Source organism: Phyllostomus discolor, chromosome 7 (genome assembly GCF_004126475.2).
Source record: "Phyllostomus discolor isolate MPI-MPIP mPhyDis1 chromosome 7, mPhyDis1.pri.v3, whole genome shotgun sequence".
In the NCBI taxonomy this organism is placed as follows: Eukaryota; Metazoa; Chordata; class Mammalia; order Chiroptera; family Phyllostomidae; genus Phyllostomus; species Phyllostomus discolor.
Genome location: NC_040909.2, coordinates 79628701 through 79646363, shown reverse-complemented (window position 1 = coordinate 79646363; position 17663 = coordinate 79628701). Strand labels below are relative to the sequence as shown.

General features: G+C 38.2%; 1 protein-coding gene across 3 annotated transcripts in view; it reads right to left on the bottom strand.

Moving 5' to 3' along the window:
* PKIA (cAMP-dependent protein kinase inhibitor alpha) overlaps positions 1–17663 on the bottom strand; it is a 104344-nt gene that overhangs the window by 30739 nt on the left and 55942 nt on the right. For 2 of the 3 annotated variants that reach the window (XR_004904324.1, XM_028518851.2), the window contains exon 2: positions 2090–2216. The exons of the other annotated variant lie outside the window; for it this stretch is intronic. The gene's annotated coding sequence lies outside the window, so the exon portion shown is untranslated. The remainder of the gene's footprint in view (positions 1–2089; positions 2217–17663) is intronic. 3 annotated transcript variants of the gene reach the window in all.

Sequence of the window (17663 nt, the reverse complement as noted above, 5' to 3'; positions counted from 1 at the left end):
TGTATAAAAGATTTAAATATAAGTTGTGACACCATAGAAGTTCTTCATAAGAACATAGGCCGGAAAATCTCAGATATTCCACATAGCAATATTTTCACTGATATGTCCCTTAGGGCAAGGGACATAAAGGAGAGAATAAACAAATGGGACCTCATCAAAATAAAAATCTTATGCACGTCTAAAGTAAACAGCATTAAAATGAAAAGAGAACCAACAGTATGGGAAAACTAATTTGCAGATGATACCTCAGACAAGGGTTTGATCTCCAAAATATATGAAGAACTCACACAACTCAACTCTAGGAAGACAAGCAACCCAATTAAAAAATGGGCAAGGACTTGAAAATACATTTCTCCAAGGAGGACATACAAAGTATCCAGAGAGATATGAAAAGATGCTCAACATTGCTAGCTATCAGGGGGATTAAGTTAAAATAATGAGATACCACTTCACACCACTCAGAATGGCCATCATAAACAAATCAACAAACAACAGGTGTTGGAGAGGATGCAGAGAAAAGGGAACCCTGGTGCACTGTTGGTGGGAATGTAGACTGGTGCAGCCACAATGGAAAACTCTATGGAATTTCCTCAGAAAACTAAAAATAGAGCTGCTTTTTGACCCACTAATTCCACTGATGGGATTATATCCTAAGAACCCTGAAACACCAATCCAAAAGAACCTATACATCCCAATGTTCATAGCAGCACAATTTACAATAGCCAAGTGCTACAATCAACCTAAGTGTCCATCAGTGAATGAATAGATAAAAAAACTGTAGTACATTTACACAATGAAATACTATGCAGCAGAGAAGGAGCTCCTACCCTTTGTGACAGCATGGATGTAACTGGACAGCATTATACTGAGTGAAATAAGCAAGGTGGTAAAGGACAGATACTATATGATCTCACATTTAAGTGGAACCTAATTAACAAAACAAACAAGCAAGCAAAATATAACCAGAGACACTGAAATAAAGAACAATCTGACAGTAACCAGGAGGGGAGGTGGGAGGGGGTAATGGGGGGAAGGGAAGAAGGTTTTTCAGGAACTACAAGGACACATGGACAAAATCAAGGGGGGTGGAATAGGGGAGGGAGGTGGAGATAACTGTGGTCAGGGGGAGAGGTGGGGAGAAAAGGCAGAAAACTATATTTGAACAACAATAAACTAAAAAACCCCAGTAGGACTAATATAGGTAGTATGCTGAAGTGTAATGGGGTGATATGTAAATGGCTAAAACTAGAAAAATTCTGTCTATTATATCAATAGTCTGAGGTCCACACTTTCATCTCATAGATACTTCTGCCATAGACCTTGGCAGATCTAGACTTTGGGTTCTGTGTTGGCTTTATAATTAGCCTTAGAGTCATGGGGATTTATCTATACTTTAAACAAGTTTTATTGTTTACATTCCAAGTATCAGTTACAGTGCTGGGTCCTTCTAATACAGAAGTAAACACACAGGAACTACAATGATAAATACCTTTTCTACCATATTAACTTTTTTTTATTAATCATCCATCAGTCATCCAACACGTCTTCACATTGAGTACTAACTAGGGGTCAGGTGTTAATCCTGGAGGATATAACTGTGAATGAGATGGACAGGCCCTGATTTTGATGTCACTAGGGTCTTTTGTCTTGCCATATAATGGGATATCTTCATTATTCCCTTTGCTCTAAATTTTTTAATCTCAAGTTGCTAATGAAGATAAAATTGTTGTCTTTAGTTTTGCTAAGCAGCTATATCAAGAAGACAATCTATGAAGATTATTTGTCTTAGGAGAAAGTACCCAAAGGGTTAATCTGCTTTCCACTTAAACTCTGGGGAGTAAGCCATAGGCACCAAGATCACTAAGTGTACTCAGCAACAATGAGCTAAAAATGGAAAAAAACATCATACTGTTATTGTATCCCTTTTCCTCTAAGGAATTATCTGATAAACACCACAACCTCCAAGGGAATTGCAAACAGCTTCCTGTAGGGTAGGTTATATATCCACTTTTTTCCAAGCAGACATATCATGTCCAGCCATCACCACACTTTATTTAAGGTGGTTGAAAGTATGAGATTGAGGTCCTACCTGAGTGGAAACCTTCTTGTCCTTAATTCATTGGCTATGCTGGATTTTTTTTCTTTGATCAGACCTTCAGACTTCTACCAGAAATTGCTCCTTTGGGGAAACCAGGCCTTCCCAGAAACTCAAGAAACTGAAATGGAGACAGCAGGAGAAAGGGAAATTAACTATACATATAGATCTCAGTTTTTTAAAGTCTTAAGTAAATGTTCAAGCACAGACTTGTAAACAGTTTAGTAAAAAATTAAGGGAAATTCAGTTTATAAGTCTGAATATTCACAAAGTGAACACATGAAAAGAGTCCAGGTAGCATTTGGGTCTTCTAGCCAAGCAAAGACTTCAGAAAAAGCCCAGGTATCATTTGTTCATTAAGATGTAAAGTGACAGCAAAAAGACAAGTTTTCTTATCTTTTTAAAAAAAGTTACCTCCTTTCTTTAATTTTTGCCTAGATTTTCAGGAAATTATTGATTTGACTAAATTTAATTACTCATGAAAATAAACATAGGAACTTGCACAAGGATATTTCACAGAGACCTTTAATGCGCAACGTCCATTGCATACAAGCACTGTGACACACAAAAGTGTACATGTGCATACATGAGCATGGGTGCACTTGCGTCTCTTTTTGTGATGGCATGGAGGGAAGAGGCTAAATCTGTTGACTGCCAATCAGTGGTTTAGAAAGATAGTTATTAGAGTAAAGGGAAAGGCTACAACAAGTGAAGCAATAAAATCCTGTGGCTGTGCTTCCAAAATAATAATCACAGTGTTCTGAGTAACTAAAGGAGTAAGTGGTCTCCTCAAATTATAGTCACACCTGTTCCAGAACATCTGCCTATAAATTCCACACCATTATTCATGGAAAACAAGTGGCAGTATCTCTCCTTCTCTTTCTCCATTGGCCATTCTCACATACATTGTTTTTCTCCTTAAAGTTATGCTCTTTCCTACTGTTTGAAAACATTAGGATCTAGGAGGAATGACACATAATGTGTACCATCTTGGTACTTCTACCAGTGATGGCTGTGTAAAGAGCATTGGATTATTAGGGGTCATAAATTGTTTGGGCCTGTATTTCTTAATGAATATGTAACTATTCTTGATCTTTATTAATATTGATGTGGAAAGAAAAAATTAAGTAACTCTGTAAGGATTTGTAACATTAATCCAAAAAGCAATAGTTCTTAGTATCACCTCTTTGGAAGAACCCACTGAATAAATCAGACAAGTTGTCTTTAAATGCTGACTTATTTTCACTGTTTAATCTTTTATATGACTCATGTATACCACAGGCATGATTCCACTCCAAAGGCAAAGATGATCTTCAACATTGACTGTAGGCAAAGACTAAAGTACAGGGAAATATTAATGCCAGATGCTGTAAACAATTTTAGTAAATGAATTTTATGTTATCAAAATTGATGTATCTTTATTCCAGCCTGTAAAGGTTTCACTTTCATACATCTCCTAACCAACTTTTTCCAAAACCTCACAAGGAAACACTGTCATTTCATTTATGTTCATCAATTTATTTTTAAGTATATTTTACTGATTATGCTATTATGGTTTTCCCAAATTTTTCCCTTTACCCCCCCTTTGCCCTGCAGACCCCACTCCTCAGCATTCCCCACCCCTTAGTTCATGTCCATGGGCTGTACATATAAATTCTTTGACTTCTCTGTTTCCTACACCATTCTTAACCTCTCCCTGTCTATTTTATGCCTACCAATTATGCTTATTCCCTGTACCTTGTCCTCCATCTTCTCTTCCTCCTCCCCACTGAAAACCCTCCATGTGATGTCCATTTCTCTGATTCTGTTCCTCTTCTAGTTGTTTGCTTAGTTTTTTATTTTTATTTTTTTTGGTTCAGTTGATAGTTGTGGGTTTGTTGTCTTTTTACTGTTCATAGTTTTTGATCTTCTATTTCTTAGGACCGCCATCCAAGATCACTCTGTCCAGCAAAGCTATCATTTAGAATGGAAGGGAAGATAAAGTGCTTCCTTAATCAGGTCAAGTTAAAGGGGCTCATCATCACCAAGCCCCTATTATATGAAATGTTAAAGGGACTTATGTTCATCAATTTAAATTGAAGTTGACATTTATAGTTTCCAATGATACTGGCATGTGTTTACTTTTACAAATTGCTTCTTTGGCAAAATCTGATCTTCACAGGGACCTAAAAAGTCATGGTCACATATAGCTTTGTAGGTAGATTGCCAAGCATTTTACTTAGAATGTTGAAAAAGCCATTCTTTCTCTGTCTTTGCTATTTAAAGGTCACTCACTATCTTACTTTTTATTAGGAAACTTGCAAATGTTTCATAAAGTTATACTACTTAATGTTATTTAATGTGATTAAAATTCAACATTCTGTCTATAATATGGCTCTAATCTTACATTATTTTTATTGGTGACAAATATGGAAGTTATCAAAAGAGTTTTATGCTTAACTTTTAAAAATAGTGAAAATAAGTTATTCAACAACATTTTTCTTTGTGTTTTTTTAAACAGCATTTTATTCCTAGGCAGGGCACACTCATGAGTTGGCCTTTTTTTTTCCCCCTTGGACACTTTACTCATCTGTTGCACTAACTCATGTTTGTTCTACTTCTCAAAAAGTAGCATTAAATCATTCATCTATGCACTTATTTGTTAAATGAAACGTTTTAAATTTATTTTTTATTTTTTTTAATTTTTATTGTTGTTCGAGTACAGTTGTCTCCATTTTCCCTCCGCCACTCCCCGCAACCCCAGCTAGCCCCACTTCCCGCCCTTGATCCTACCCTGCTTTGGTTTTGTCCAGGTGTCCTTTGTACGTGTTCCTGAAAACCCTTCCCCCTTTTTTACCCCCATATCTCCTCTCACCTCTCCTCTGGTTACTGGTCAGTTTGTTCTTAATTTCAATGTCTCTGGTTATATTTTGCTTGCTTGTTTGTTCTGTTGATTAGGTTTCACTTATAGGTGAGATCATAAGGTATCTGTCTTTTACCACCTGGCTTATTTCACTTAGCATAATGCTCTCCAGTTCCATCCATGCTAATCTTTATTGAACTACCACAAATGACAAACAGAAAAGGCAGAAAACTCATCTGGGTTGCAATGGAAGTAATGATTTAGGTTAAAATCTTTCCTGATAATAGGTGTAACTCAATTTATTGGAAATCGCATTTCATTGTGAGGATTCACAGACTCAGGGAAAATCAACACCTAAATAATAAGAAATAAAAATAATAGCCACAGCCCTGGCTGGCGTAGCTCAGTGAATTGAGCGTGGGCTGCGAACCAGTGTCGCAGGTTCGATTCCCAGTCAGGGCACATGCCTGTGTTGCAGGCCATGACCCCCAGCAACCGCACAGTGATGTTTCTCTCCCTCTCCCTTTCTCCCTCCCTTCCCTCTCTAAAAATAAATAAATCTTTTAAAAAATAATAGCCACATATTTAGTTCCTGCTTTACATCTGACAGTAAAAGAAATCTCTAAAATCATTAGTGATGCTTTGAAGGTTGTTGATATAAATAATTGTAATCTCCTTACATATGAAAATAACAAGGCTCAGAGATATCAAGATACTTGCCTAAAGTGAAATGGCCCAGAAATGGAAGAGCTGGAATTAGCATCTTAGACTTCATAATGCCACACTCTATGCTCTTAATCACAATACATGTGTATCTCATGTGTATCACTGTGTGTGTGTGTGTGTGTGGGGGGGAGAGAGAGAGAGAGAGAGAGAGAGAGAGAGAGAGAGAGAGAGAGAGAGAGAGAATTAGTTTAATAGAGAACTTCTGAGAAATGGCAAATATTGCCAGGTTTCCATCAACCAATAATTTAAGAGTTAAAAACTATGCTAATAATTGGTAGTCACATCGCTAAACTAAGGATCATTGACTTTTGAACTAAGAAAACAAAGGCTTTCAGAGGGTTAATCCAAATTTTATATTTACATAAGATAGTTATTACACAGGGCCAAAGATGAATTTAATAACTGAAGAGCACTGAAAATAATGGAAGCATTCACACTAGCATAATTTCATGATGTGGATAATAGGGGATATAAGAAGCTGGAAAATACACCTGCAGATTCATTTGTTTTCATTCTGTGAAGGACAAATTAAGTGAATAAAAATGAGAAAAGTACCTGGCTGGCATAGCTCAGTGGATTGAGTGTGGGCTGTGAACCAAAGTGTCGCAGGTTCGATTCCCAGCCAGGGTACATGCCTGGGTTGCAGGCCATAACCCCCAGCAACCGCACATTGATTTTTTTGAAATTATATGTTATCGATTATGTTATTACAGTTCTGATTTTTCCCCCTTTGCCTCCCTCTACCTAGTACCTGCCACTTTCTTAAGTCTTAGGATATCCCCTCACCATTTTTCATGTCCATGGGTCATGAATATAAGTTCTTTGGCTACTCCATGTCCTATACTGTACTCTACATCCACATGGCTATTCCATATCTACCTATTTGTACTTCTCAATCCCTTCACCTCTTCATCCATTCCCCCACAGTCCCCTCCCATCTGGCAACCATCAAAAGCTCTCTGTATCCATGATTCTGTCTCTATTCTTTTTGTTTGCTTAGTTTGTTTTTCATATTCAATTAATTAGATGTATTTTTGCCATTTTATTATTCATAGTTTTGATCTTTTTCTTAAATAAATCCCTTTAACATTTCATATAATAATGGTTTGGTCATGATGAACTCCTTTAGTTTTTTCTTGTCTGGGAAGCTCTTAATCTACCCTCCTATTCTAAATGATAGCTTTGCTGGGTAGAGCAATCTTGGTTGTGTGTCTCTGCTTTCCATCGCTTTGAATATTTCTTGCCAATCTTTTCTAGCCTGCAGTTTCTTTTAAGCAACCAGCTGACAGTCTTATGGGAACTCCCTATAGGCAACTAACTGCTATTATCTTGCTGCTTTTAGAATTCACTCTTTATCTTCAACCTTTGACATTTTAATTATGATGTGTCTTGGAGTGGGCCTCTTCACATGCATCTTGTTTGGAACTCTGTGTTTCCTGGACTTGCATGTCTATTTCCTTCACCAAATTTGGGAAGTTTTCTTTCATTATTTTTCCAAATAGATTTGAAACAAATCTATTTGATTTTTTTCTCCTCTCCTTCTGGTACCCCTATGATGTGAATGTTGGACCTCTTGAAGTTGTCCCAGAGGCTGCTTGCACTTTCCCCATTTGGGGGAATTCTTTTTCCTTCTTGTTCTGATTGGTTGTTTTTTGCTTCTTTATGTTCCAAATCATTGATCTGATTCTTGTCTTCATCCACTCTACTGTTGTTTCCCTGTAAATTGTTCTTTATTTTAATTAGTGTATCCTTTTTTCCTGACTGGATCTTTTTTATGCTGTTGAGGTCCTCGCTACGTTCCTCGAGCACCCTTATAAATAGGTTTTAAACTCTGCACCTGATAGATTGCTTATCTCTATTTTGCTTGGCTCTTTTCCTGCAGTTTTGATCTATACTTTCATTTGGGCTATGCTTTTTTGTCTCTTCATCTTGGCAGCCTCTCTGTATTTGCTTCTATGTATTAGGTAGAACTGCTTTGACTTCATGTCTTGGTAGTGTGGCCTAATGTAGTTGGTATCCTGTGGAGTCCAGTGGCAAAGCCTTCCCTATAGGTGTACCTTTTGTGTGGGCTGAGTACACTTCTCTATTTTAGTTAGGCTTGGTTGCTTTTGGCAGATCAATGGGAGAGAGTTACCCAGGCCATTCAGCTGCAAGCACCAGCTGTGACCAATTATTACCAACCTATCCATGGAGGATAAGCTGTGCAGGAACAGGGTGGTGGTGCTCTGATGCAGCCTGTAGCTGTCCACTGGATGTGCTGACTCGGAGGTATCCTGAGTAATGCAGACCAAGGTCAGCCCCCAACAATGTTTTGCTCAGGGCCACTCTGCCTGACCTTATAAAGCAATCTGAGATAGCTGCTACTTATGCTGGGCTTGGAGATTCCCAGGCAAAGCCAAGCTATGAATCTAGGCTAGCTGCTGCTATTCAGGCCTGGGGCTCATTGAGGCCAACTATTGCTTATTTGATAGGATTTGAGAAGTCATGAAGCATGAACCAAGATAAGCCATTCATATGGAAAAGAAGCTTGGGTGGGCCCATACATTGTGTGGGGAAGAGTCTCTAGGGATCTCCAAAGTGGGTCAAAAAGTGTTATCAAGTTGATGGAGTCTTGGATATGGCACCAGTTTACCAGCTCTGTGGGAGGAGGGTTCAGAAGAGGGACAATGGCCTCTCTTCATCTTGATGCCAGACACTTCAGTTCCTCCCTGTATGCCATGGTGCCTTTCAAAGTGCTACCTCAGTGCTGGAGCTTAGAAGGAGTGAGTCTGAGTAGGTGAATCCATGTGTAGGCTCTTTAAGAGGAACTGCTTAAGGCTCCAACACTTTCTTCCACTGACTCTATTCACACTGGTTTTGAAGCCAGAAATTGTGGGGCCTTATCTTCCTGGTATGGGAACCCTAGGCTGGGGGAATTGGTGTGGGAAGGGACTCCTCACTTCTGAGATATCCCTCCTGAATTTTTATCTAGCACACATGGGTGAGAAACCAGCCAGTTCCATGTTTGCACCCCTCCTCCAGTCTGGATGGATGTGGTTTCTTTAGATGTGGTTTCTTTAATTCTGTGGTTGTCTGACTCGATTCAACTTGATTTCTGATGGTTTTGAGTGATGGTTGTTCTGTATTTTAGTTGTCATTTTGATGTGTTTCTGTGAAGACCTGAGCCATGTCTGCGTATCTTGACTAGAAGTCCTCTCCTTAATGACTATTTTTTTAAAAGCCTTCTCTACTTTCCTCAAGTATCCGTCTGTTGTCTCTACTTTCTTTGCTGTCAGCTGATGAGTTGCCTCATATCTCACTAAGAAAATAGAAATCAGTAAATAGCCCACTGTCCAGTCTATTAGTTCATTAACATTCACACTGATCTTTGTATTTCCTTTTATTACAAGAGTTAAAGTTAAAAGGCCATTTGCATTACCTATGGTATGTATTCCATTTTCTCTCATCTTTTCAAGTACTTCACAGCACTGCATTTTCTATGAGCTATCTTCCTTATGAATTATTACCATCAAAATTCAAACTTATTTTAGATGAGCAGTCACACCTACTTAGAAAGCATACATGCAACATGAAGCCCTCCCTTGATTCTTGCATATCTTCTCTATCTACTTCATGGTTGAGCTTTTCAAAATTATCTTCATATATCACTTCTATTTCTGGTCTCATTAACTCTATAAGTTATTTCATCTGGCTTCTCTAGCTCCAACTTCCTTGCCCAATGTGCTGAAGTTTTCCTGATGAAGGTTACCAGAGATCTCCATGTCAGCACAGTCACTAGATAGTTTTTGTCCCCATATTTTTAGGCTCTTTTCTTTAAAAAAAATAAAACAAAAAACTATTTGTTTTTATGCTTGTGTATATTTATATTCTCACAATATTCTACCTGACTGTATTTTACTGGCTCTTCTTCTTTAATCTGATTTTTAAACATTCTATTAGTTTCATTTATCATCAGTGGCATATACAACTACACAAAGGATTATTCTCAACATTTCAGTTTCATATAACAATACTAGTCACAACAGTCAATACCTCTATAATGCTTACCAGGTGCCAGACACTGTTCTAGGACACTGTTTTATATATATGAGTTTATCCTTCTCATAAACCTGTGAGATAAGCTTTATTATTTTTACCATAACACAAAAGAGGAAACTGAGGCATTGAGAGGTTAAGCATTATTTCCCCAAGGTCACATGATCAGTAAATGGTGATGCCCTTAGCTGAGTTAATGCTAGAACTTAGAGTAGACAAGTTAAATAATGTCTTACTGATTGGCTTCAAGTGAACAAAATTTAATTAATGCTTTGTAAAATATCAGAAAACAATGGATATTCTGTATTGAATGGGAACAAGCAAGTCAAATATCAGTGACTAAGTATAATTAATGTTATTGAATGGAATTATTTGTTTTTTTTTTAAACTTCAAAGATTTTATTTATTTCTTTTAGAAAGAGGGAAGGGGAAGAAAAGAGGGAGAGAAGTATCAATGCTAGAGAGAAACATGAATTGATTGCTTTTTGTCTGTGCCGGACCAAGCATGGAACCTGCAGAGTTACAGGAACCACCATCAATGGGGAAATTCTTCAGAATAGACTTCCAGGTCCAAGATTTCCCCACTGGGTACATTTAAACAGTGAGATGAAAGAGAAACTCCAAATAGAGAATTAAATGTGGGAATTTTGGAGGATAGCACCTGGGAGCAGGACAGAGCACTTTGACTCCTACTGAGGCCTGGAAAAGAGAAGAGAATTGATCCCCCACCTGCTGTCCGGGCTTGCCCCAACACCTGTGGGAAGCTTCCTGATTTATCCTCTGATGTTCAGAGCTTCTGAGTTTACTCAGACAAAGGGGAAAGTAGAATATACCCATTCTGAACCAGCAGTGATTCCCCCACCCCGAGGAAGCAAGTGCCTAAGTTTCTGGAAAAGACTGAAGGGGTTGGCTCTAATTAAGGGTCACTCTCTTCTCACTGATTACACTACAGACTGCAGAACTGCCAAAGAGGAAAGTTGCTAGTGCTATCTCAACAGACCTGGTCTCATCTTACAGATCTCATCAAAAAGCTCTATAGAGTAACAGCAACCTCAGGGAAGGGCAGAGAAGCTGAAAGGAGGAGGCTGACAACAGGGAGCCCTGACTCTTAGAACTGCCATCAGCTCCAAGCATGAAAGAGCTGACTCTCTTACACAGATTGGTCCCTTAATGAAATGGGTGGCTAACTCTTCACTGGAAATAATCTTGGACAGATAAAGATGTATGGCACAGGGGTTGGGGAACACGTGCACCATCTTCCCTGAAGTCTGAACAGCTCCTTCTAAGGGAGATCCAGGGGTCCCATTCTCCCTGGTGCATTAGAAGCTCTCTCAGAAACAGATGGGTCAGTGGCTAAGTTAAGACTATTAGCAAGACCACAGATAGAATCAGGTGCAGGTGGTACTTCAGTATTTTTGGTCATTAGTTGACCCAACCCTGGGCCTTATGCTGATAAAAAGCCAGCTGTGTAGAGCAGCAAGGACCACCCGAACACAGTAAGCCTGAAGGAAACATCCACAGACTAGGTCACTTGTAGCTTTAAACAGGCTACCTAGAACTACACAGGGAGAACATCTGACATTAGCCTCCACCAGTTTCAGACACCAGACTTGTGTCCAGAAAGAGAACTTAGAAAGCATACACTAAACTCTCCTGAGATACTTTCCACTATTATTTTTCATTAATTTTTTCATTTAGCTTTTTAACACTTTTTCCTTTATGTTTGTTCCTTTTCTTATTTTCATTTAAAATTTTATTTTCCCCTTTCTTTGCCATTTTATGGTGATTCTTTGTTTCGAGTCCTTACTTTATTATTTCTCCTCCCTCTATCCTTTCATGATCATCTTTCTTTCCCTGAGTCATCTCATATCCCTTTTTCCTTCCTTATAATATTCTTATTACTTTCCACCTTTATTATTTTTGCTCATTTGTCATTGATATTGTTGTTGTATTTGGGGGTTGTTTTTGCTTGTGGGTTTTGTTTTCTGTGTTATTTTGTTTTCTTCAGTCAGCACCTGTAAAACAGCATACAAGATGTGGTGGGGGTTGTGACTCTCAGTCAGCCAGCTGGAGGGGACAACTCACCAACAAATTGGTCAACAGCAATTGAAACCCAAATACATCAAAAAAGCCCACATAAACGGCATAAAGCGCATTCTGAGAGCATCCATCCCTGTCCTTGTGGGGTGGCCTTCTGTGGTAGGAATCTTCTGGGACTCAGTCACAGTGGATGAGTCAAGGAGACTGTGGATGAGTCTAGGAGACTGTGACTGAGTCCCAGAAGATTCCTACCACAGAAGGCCACCCCACAAGGACAGGGAGTAGGAGTAGATCAATTTAATACATAGAAACAGAGTTACCTTCAACCGGGAGACAAAGAAAAAACCTCAGTTGAAAAGAAAGGAGGAATTCCCAGAAAAAGAGCTAAATGAAATTCAAGTAAGCAATTTATCAGACATAGAATTCAAAGCAATAGTTGTAAGGATGCTCAAGGAACTTAGAACCTCAAGGAACTTTATGGGAGCTATAAGGAACTTAGTGAGAACTACATTAGCATGAAAAAGGACATAGAATAAAAACAGGTGGAAATGAAGAATACAATATCTGAAATGAACAATACACTAGAAAGAATTAAAAGCAGGCTAGATGAAGCAAAGGATCAAATCAGTGAGTTAGAACACAAGGTAGAAAAAAAAATCCAGTCAGAATAACAAAAAGAAAAAAGACCTAAAAAGAGTGAAGACAGTTTAAAGGAGCTTTGGGACAACATGAAATGCAACAATATTCACATTATAGGCATAGCAGAAAAGGAAGAAAGGAATAGAAAATTTGTTTGAAAAAAATAATGACAGAAAACTTTTCTAAAATGATGAAGGAAAATGTCAGGCAACTTTGGAATTACAGAGAGTTCCAATCAAGATGAACCCAAAGAGGCCCAATCCAAGACATATTGCAATTTAAATGGCAAAATTTGATGACAAAGAGATAATCTTAAAGGTAGCAAGTGAGAAACAGGAAGTAACATAGAAGAGAACTCTGATAAGGCTAGCAGCTCACTTCTCAACAGAAACAGTACACACCAGATGGGAATGCCAAGAAATATTTCAAGTAATGATAAGCAAGGATCTATAACCAAGACTACTCTATACAGCAGGGCTCTCAATTAAAATGGAAGGCCAAATAAAGTGCTTCCCAGATTAAAAAAGGCTAAAGGAGTATATTTCTACCAAACCAGTAATGCAAGAGATAATAAAGAGATGGCTTTAAGAAGAAGAGATAGACAAAGAGAGGAACACAGGTACAAAGGGAAAAGTGGCAATGAATGAGTACTTATCAGTAATAACATTCAGTATCAGAAAAGATGGCAGAAGAGTGAATGGAAGTAACACAAACCTCCTCCCAGGACCAATCTGGAATTACGATTAAATTGTGGAGATATCACCCAGAACAAACAACTGAACGGTAGCAAAAGAGAAGGCTTATATAACCTTGGATAGTCAAAAGAATCAGCTTCAGCCCATCCTGGTTGGTAAGGAGTGTGGTGGAGACCTGAGAAGGCTGGCTGCACACCCACAGGTAGCAGTGCCAGAGGGATAATTAAGTGGCTGCTTGGATCTCCCTGAGAAGAGTGAGGTCTAAACCCTAAGCTGGGTTTCCCCGCCTAGAGCACCAGAGCCCAATTACACATATAACAACCACTGGCAAAAATGGTAGGGTTGCTCTCTGCCAGAGATGGACGGCTAGAGATGCAAAGAGCTGTTTAAATAGGCAATGCGCACATTTTCATTTGCAGCCATTTACTTGGGATGCTGGCAAATGTGGGGTAGAGTGGGTAGAGACACCTGAGGGAATACTGGGGACTAAAGCTTTGGGGAGAGAACTGAGAAAGTAGACTCTGGGATGCCAGTGTTGAGTCATCCCCCATAAGGCAGCAGCCATTGTGTTCAAGCAGACCACTCCCCTCTGACCAGCACCAACCTGAGGGCAAACAACAGCAACTACCCTAGGAGGGATTCTGTCCTGATCTATGGTGTTTAAGCCTGACTGCTGAGTGCAGAGTGACTAGCTTAACAACTGAAGGAGACGGTCACAGAAAGTAGATACCTGGAAGTCTTGAAGAGGCTGACTATGGTCATACAGGGTCAACATCTGACATCACCAGAGGCAGATCCAGAAAGAAAAAACAGTAGTAAATACTAGCAGCTACTGAGATGAAATCCACTATGGTATTCTCCATGATTTGCAATATTTTCTTTCCTGTATAGCTTTTTAACATTCATTTCTTGTCCATCAAGTTTATGCATATTCTGCCTTCTTCATTCACTTTTCCATTCATGAGACAAATTTTACTTTCTCTCTTCACATTGCTCCAGATCCCAACTATTATTAGTGTTCCTCCTTCTACCCTCTCAAAAACATTTTTATTTTAGTAGGTCATCTTATATCCACTCTCCTTTCTTAGAACAGTCCTAATCTCTTTACACCCTTATTAATACTGGTTCATTTGCTGTTAGTAGTGTGATTGTGGTGGGGGGGTATTTTTGTGAGTGTGGGTTTGTTCCCTGGGCTTTGTGGCTTTGTTCTGGTGGTATCTGCACAACAGCATACAAGACATGGTGAGTGGATTGAACCTCAGTCAACCAGCTGGAGGAAAGGACCTGCCAAAGAATGACCCAACAACAATCAAAACAAAATTACATCCAGAAAGCCAACATAAATGGCACAAAGGGTGTCCCAAAAGCAGGGAATAAAAGGTCAGGGGATTAAGGAGACTACACCACTGAATCTGACAGGTATCCTACCATAGAAGATCACACCAGAAAGTCAGGGAGTAAAAACAGATCATCTTAAGAAGCAGAAGCAAACAAAACAAATCTCACAAATAATGGGAAGACAAAGAAACAACACCCAATTAAAAGGAAAGGAAGAATCCTCAAAAAGAGTGCTAAATGAAATACAGGCAAGTCAATGATCAGATATTGAATTCAAAACAATTGTTATAAGGAAGCTCAATGAGCTCAGTGAGAATTACCAAAACTACAAGGAAGATATGAGGAATTTACTGCAAACTATATTAGCATGAAAAAAGACATAGAAACTATCAAAAAGAGCCAAGAGAAAATGAAGACTATAATATCTGAATTGAAGAACACAGTAGAAGGAATCAAAAGCAGGCTAGATGAAGCAGAGGATCAAATAAGCAAGCTAGAGAACAAGATAGGAAAAAACTTTCCAAAAAGAGTAACAAACAAAAAAAAAGACTCAAAAAGAACAAAGTGGGGTTAAAGGAACTACAGGATAACATGAAACATAATATCTGTATAATAGGGATAACAGAAGGAGAAGAAGAGCACAGAATAGGAAACCTGTTTGAAAAAGTAATGATGGAAAACTTCCCTAGTTTGATGAGAGAAAAAGTCATACAAATCCAGGAAGGATGGAGGGTCCCAAAGAAGATGAACACAAAGAGATCCACTGCAAGACACATCATAATTAAAATGGCAAAATTCCAAGACAAAGAGAGAATCTTAAAGGCAGCAAGGGAGAAACTGGAATTAAAATACAAGGGTGCCCTTGAAAGGCTTGCAACTAACTTCTCAACAGAAACATTACAAGCCAGAAGGGCATGGCAAAAAATATTCCCACTAATAAAAAGCAGAGGCCTGCAACCAAGACTACCCAGCAAGGTTCTCAATTAAAATGGAAGGCAAATAAGGAGTTTTCCAAACAAAAGTAGACTGAAAGAATATGCCTCCACCAAACCAGCACTGCAAGATATGCTTAAGGCACTGCTATAAGAAGATGAAGAAAAAAGAGTGAGAGAGATAGGAACACCAGTACAAAGAGGGTAAAATGCAATGAATAAATACCTATCAATAATAACCTTAAATGTAAATTGATTGCTCCAATCAAAAGACACATAGTAGCTGAATGGATAAGAAAACATGACCTGCATATGCTACCAACTCAGAGAGCCAACTCAGAACAAAAGACACATACAGACTGAGAGTGAAAGGTTGGGAAAAAATATTCCAAGCAAACAGACTGGATAAGAAGCTGGGGTACCAATACTTACATCAGACAAAATAGATTTCAAAACAAAGGCCATAAAAAGAGACCCAGAAGGACACTTCATAATACTCAAGGGAAGAATCAATCAAGAAAACATAAACATTGTAAATATAAATGCACCCAACATAAGAGCACCCAAATATATAAGAAAAATCTTGGAGGATTTTAAGAAAGATATCAACAGTTACACATTATAGTAGGGGATTTCAACACCCCACTATCAAAAATTGATATATCTTCCAAATGAAATATCAACAAGAATATTGAGGCATTGAATAATGTCTTAGATCAAAGGACTTAATAGATATATGTAGAACCTCAGATCCCAAAGAAGCAAAATACACATTCTTTTCAAATTCACACGGAACATTTTCAAAGACAGACCACATGATAGGACACAAAACAAGCTTTAACAATTTCAAGAAAATTGAAATCATATCTAGCATTTTCTCAGACAACAGGGCTTGAAACTAGAAACCAACCTCAAGGAAAGAGCTAAAAAACATTCAAACTCATGGAGACTGAAGAGCATGCTATTAAACAATGAATGGGTTAATAATGAGATCAAGGAAGAAATCAAAAAGTTTCTGGAAACAAATGAAAATGAACAGACAACAGTCCAAAACTTTTGGGAACCAGCAAAGGCAGTCCTGAGAGAGAATTTCACAGCAATACAGGCTTACCTATAAAAAATAGAAAGATTTCAAATAAACAACCTAATCCTACACCTATAAGAACTGGAGGAAAAACAACAAACAAAGCCCAGGGTGAGTAGAAACAAGAATATAATCCATATCAGACCAGAATTAAATGACATATAAACTAAAAGAACAATTCCAAGGATCAATAAATGCAGAAGCTGGTTCTTTGAAGAGATAAACACAATTGACAAGGCTTTAAGCAGACTCATCAAGAAAAAAAGAGAGAAAACCCACATAAAATCAAAATGAAAGTGCAGAAGTAACGACTCTTACCACATATATAAAAAGGATTATAAAAATTACTATTAACAGCTATATGCCAAAAAATGTGATACCTGGGTTAAATGGACAAATTTTAAAAAATATATAATCTTCCAAAATGGATTCAGAGAGAAGCAGAAAGCCTGAACAGACCAATAACATCTGGTTAAATTGAAGCAGTAATAAAAAAACTCCTGGCACAGAATCCTTGGACTAGGTGGTTTCACAGGAGAATTTTACAAAACATTTAAGGAAGAGCTGACTACTATCCTTCACAGACTATTCCAAAAAATCCAAGATGAGGGAAGACACCCAGACTCTTTTTATGAGGCCAGTATCATCTTAATCCCAAACCGGGTAAAGACACAAAAAAGAAAGAAAACTACAGGCCGATATCACTTATGAACTTACACATTAAAATCCTCAATAAAAATTATTGGCAATTGCATCCAGCAGTACAAGATCATACACTATGACCAAGTGGGATTCATCCAATGATGAAAGGATAGTACAATCATCACAAATCAATGTGTAATACATCATATAAACAAAAGCAAAGACAAAAATCACACGATCTTAATAGATGCAGAATAGCATTTGAGAAGGTAGAGCAACCATTTATGATAAAACACTCATCAAAGTGGGAGGGGAGGGAGCATACCTCAACATAATAAAGATCATATATGATAAACCTGCAGCCAACATCATAGTCAACAGGCAAAAATGTAAAGCTTTCCCCCTAAAATCAGTAACAAGACAAGGATGTCCACTTTCACCACTTTTATTTAACATAGTATTGGAAACCTAGCCACAGAAGAAGAAGTAACAGGCATCCAAATTGGAAAGGAGGAAGCAAAACTGCAGATGACATGATTGTGTGCACAGAAAAGCCTATAGACTCCACCAAAAATCTACTTGACCTAATATGTGA